Source organism: Heterocephalus glaber, unplaced genomic scaffold, assembly GCF_053883595.1.
Source record: "Heterocephalus glaber isolate CG9 unplaced genomic scaffold, H.glaber_assembly_v1.0 deba00001690, whole genome shotgun sequence".
Classification (NCBI taxonomy): Eukaryota; Metazoa; Chordata; class Mammalia; order Rodentia; family Bathyergidae; genus Heterocephalus; species Heterocephalus glaber.
In genome coordinates this window covers 3,958,990-3,963,984 of record NW_028258415.1, presented here as the reverse complement: position 1 = coordinate 3,963,984, position 4,995 = coordinate 3,958,990, and the positions used below count along the sequence as shown (strand labels likewise).

Genomic DNA, 4,995 nt, shown 5'->3' with positions numbered 1-4,995 from the left:
ATATAGAAGGATTTAAGATGCATCACATACATATAACAACTGTTTAAAATGAATGTAATCATTATATATCACAAACATAAAGTACAAAAATAATAACATTACATAGTGAAAGAAGATCCAGAAATAGAAAGAGGGAGATGGATAGAAAGAGGAAAGGGAATAAAAAGAATCAAGATATGTAAAGTACGTGTACATATTTCTTAAGATGAATATAGCTATAATGTACAGCAAACATGTACTAATAAAATTTGATATTAAAAAAGAGCAAATACCCCTATTGCCTTGGAAGAAATGTATTATTATTTTAATATTTTTTTCTAGAAAAATATATTTCACAGTAATTTTAGGAAAAGCACATCCAAAATTATATCTGAGAATACTGTTATATAAATTTCTTGAAAGAAAAAAATGGAAAAGAAAAATCATAGACAAGTTGAACTTTATTAACATTTAAAGATTCTGACCTGTGAAAGAAAATAGTCAAATAGTGAGAAGCTACAAATTGAAAGAAAATATTTGTCAAAGAAACATCTGATAAAGAACTGAACCCAATTATAAGGAGCTAACCTTTATAATTCACCAGTAAGAAATCAAGCTGAGAGTGTTGGGGTAAGGGGGTGGGGAGATGGATGAACTGACCATCATCTCAGCATGTCTCTTTATGGCAGCCAATACATTTGCCATTCCCAGCATTGCCAACGCAGACTGGATCAACACCAGGGAGTCTGCAGGAGCACTCACTGTGGGCCTAGTGCAACAGTGTCAAACAATCCACAGAGGATAACAGACATGCCTCCCTCACTGGCTTCCCACCAAGTAGGTCACCATATTGTTTTTTTATCATCATGGAAAGAATCATTTCATATTTCATTGACTGTCACATGTGGTTTTCTGGTGGCTTACCACTGGCAAAGGTGAAGAGAAGCTACAAAAGATGTTCGTTGGATAGCATTCACTGGAACAGAGTAACATGTGCTTCTACATTATCTACAAGGCACACACACTGCTATGTTTATGAAGATAATCAGGAATCAGTAATAGGGACTGCATAATCATCAAAGAGCACCATTTTGCATATGCCCACAAAGTAAGCTCTTCACAGTCCCATCAATTCTTCAAAACTCTTCCTACAACACCAGGACATCCACAAGTTTAGTTGCTTTGTATGAATTGCTATTTTAATGAATCTTATTTTTTATCACATTGGGATGTAAGTTATTTTAGGTTTGTGACTCAGAGCTACCACTAACCTGAGTCTTCTCTTCATGAAGGTATTGGTATCTTCTATCAAAGATAAATCAGAAAAAAAAATAAATCAAGCTGATTGAAATATGAACCAAAGACCTTAACAGACACCCTACCAAATAAGATAAACAGATGACAAATAAACATATAAGATTCCTCACATCACATATCATCACGAAAATGCAAATTAAAATTAAATACCACTACCACAATTAGAAGACCCCCAATCCAAGAGACTGACAGTATCAAATGCTGCTAAGATGTGGAACAACAGGAACTTTCTTCCATTGTTTGTGAGAATATAGAGTGGTAGACACTTTGGAAGATAATTTGGCAGTTTCCCACAAAACTAAACATATTCTTACCATGATCCATCTATGTACTTCTTGGTATTTACTCACAGGAGTTGAAATTGTAGTCTACACAAAAAACTGCACATGAATGTATATCTTAGATCTATTCATAATCAAGCTTGGAATCCACTAAGATATCATTGAGTTTGTGAATTAATAAACCGTAGTGCATAAATAAAATGGAATATTATCCATCACTAAAAAGATATGATCTAGCAAGCTATGAAAAGAAGTGGAAGAACCTTAAATGCATATTAGTATGTGATAGAATCCAGCCTGGAAAGACCACATGCTATATGATTCATTATGGGAAAGGAAAAAATATGGAGATATTTAAAAGATGTGTGGTAGCCAGGAGTTACAAGGGAAGGAAAAGATAAATAGGTAAAGTACAGACCCTCTATATAATACTAGAATGATTGACACATGTCATTATACATTTGTCTAAACCCATGGGATGTACAACTCTAACATAGACTATGGACTTTGGATTGTGATATGTCATAAAGTAGGATCATCAGTTTTCATAAGCATAAGACTGGTGTAGGAAGTTGAAAATAAGTGAAGCTATATTTGTGTAGGGAAGAGTACATGTGGGAAATCTGTATTCTCCACTCAAATTTGCTATAAATCTAAAATTTCTCTAAAACATAAACTCTTTAGAAAATGAATTGTAAAGTGAAAGAAGAGAACACTCCTCAGTACACCATGTAACATTTGTGTGTATTTAATACATAAATTAAATGAAGACAATATAGAAAATATACTAAAGCTCAATCCTACTCAGTAAGAATTGAAAAATTTAAGTAAAATATAAAATATATGGTATTATACATATTTATATATCAAATAAAAATAACTAAAATAATAAAAAAATGTTTTCAAGAAGGAAGTTGATCATCTTATTTTACTATTAAGAGTTAATCACAATTAAAATTCTAAGCAGTTGAGTATTTGTCACCTTAAGCAAGAGTTCTTTCAATCAAAAGACTGACAAGACAGCCTACATTGAGGAAGAAACAGGGCTAACTAATGAATTCATGCATATGAATACAGTTCTTTTACTTCAAAGTATTAATATGCAGCTTAAGTAGCAAATAGCTTTGAAGACTTCTTGAATCTATTCAAGTCAATGTTCATACTGATTTTAATGTATTATCTTGTGGTAATAGTGTTACTTCTAGATGTTGACCATCTTGAAAGTAGTCAGCTCTAATTTCTAATCCTATCAAAATAATATCTTTGCATTTTGATTAACAGAATTCCATCCAAGTCAAATGGAATTAGAATGAAAGTAATAGTCAATTTCATTTAATTGAATTGTTACACACACCTTAAAGAAGAGTTTCATGTTATGCTTAATAAGATCAAGATTCATTCATAAGTGGCAATATTGTAACAGTACACCAACTGCTCCTCATATATTGTAGAAAATATAACACTACATTTAAACGTGTTCAAATGCAATTATAAAAATTAAACTCATCATTGCAATGTTTCCTTAAAATCTATATATTACGTGCAGGCTAATTGTGCTGTTAAAGTAACAGGATACTGTGTTTTCACACTAAGAAATGTTACAAATTCATTGCATGTGTGGTGAAGGTGTAAACAATTTTCATAACAACATTTTATTTACACTTCATTCAAGCTTGCAATTGAAACTTCAAGTAAAACTAAACAGATCTCACAGTGATTTTCTCTGCCATCAAGAACATCCTCGTTCTGAAAATCTTCATTTTTCAATTTGGCTTCTCTAAAATAATGGTTGGTGAGAGTCCTTGTTTTCACTTCTTCTTTTGGATGATAATACAAATGAAATTGTGTGAAGTTGTTTACATTTTATTTTGATCTGCAACAATACTCATGGCAAAATGAAAGTATGCGTAAGAAGTGAAAATGAATGTATTTTTCTTGTAGCTTTACATGTCTGAACAAAGCTCTATGAAAGTGTAATATTTGATGTATATGAAACTCAATTAATCTAAATCATTCGCTTGATTTAAGAAACCCATCTCACTATGTCTACTCTTCATGTTTTTACTTTACTATATTTATATCAAGCATAAAATTTTGAAGATAATTTGCTTGTAAAGCAAATGCATTTGCAACTTAATGCAAAATATGTCTTTAGGCAGTCCCAGCAAATATCATCATGTATGTGTGTATGTCTTGATGCAGTTTCTTTTGCAAAATACCTGAGAGAAATTGAATCAGTGCTACCTGATCTGTGCTTCTATTTCATAGCTCATTATGTCACCTTTACTGGCCTACTTTGAAATAAAACATTCATGGAAAATACTGAAAACTGTTATATACTTAAAAATTAAAGTTACTAAAATTTAATATGCTTATCATTGAAGAAAATATAAATTTATCAAATGATTTAGACATGATAATTTCATCATAACAGTGTTCTAATTAAGGTTTGGGAACCAAATGGAATAAAATAGTGATAGTCATTTTTACTTCAATTGTACTTCTCCCTTTATCTTCTATCCCATACATCTCCTGCCCTTAATACACAAACTGCTCAATCTCTTGAGTTCCTTGTTTCCAAGATATCATTTTGAAATTGCTCCTATACATGAGTTTTGCTCCATGACTCCCTGAAAAGCTGATTATATAGTCATGTGTCACTTCACAATGGAACTGTGTTCCCAGAAATATGTCATTAGGCAATCTCATCAGTGTGCAAACATCATAGACTGCTTCCACAAACCTACATGGTATGTAGACTGCTTCCACAAACCTACATGCTACATACCTAAGCTGCATCGTATATAGTTAGTTGCCATTTGTTGCCAAAATAACTCAGAAAATCTACGTAAAGGAAGAAAGTATTATTTTGGCTCACAGTTTCAGAAGTTTCAGTGCAAGGTGGACTGTCTCTGTTGGTATGGGCTCCTAGTGAGGTAGAGTGTGATGATGGTGGGGGTTGGTGGCAGAGGAAACTGTTCACCTCATGGTGACCAAGAAGCCAAGGCATGGGGAAAGATACAGGGCAAGATGTATTCTTCCAGGTCATACTCCCAGTGACCCAATCAACTTCCAGAAAATCTAGTAGTGACTTATTCAAAATATAGACAATATCCTATCAGTTTTCCCCACCTCCACTACTGTGATACACAGGATCAATCTCTCTTTCACAGACTATTGATAATCCTTGGTAACTAGTTTCCCTGCCTCTGTCCTTGGTACACCTCAGGCTGCTTTCCCACATTACCAAAAGATAATTTGGTTAAAAGTGAAGTTACAGAACATGAAATCCTGCAGTGGGCCTTTTTTCACTCAAAGCAAATGACAAAGAATTTAGAGTAATTTATAAGGGAGACAAGATCACCAGTCTTACTTCACAGACATCTCTACCTTTCTGACTCAGTCACCTGCTCACAGC

The 4,995-nt window shown here is 33.1% G+C and overlaps 1 pseudogene; it reads left to right on the top strand.

Moving 5' to 3' along the window:
• Window positions 1–625: 625 nt before the first annotated feature.
• On the top strand, window positions 626–969 carry LOC147821798 (uncharacterized protein C16orf52 homolog B pseudogene; annotated as a pseudogene).
• Window positions 970–4,995: the final 4,026 nt, after the last annotated feature.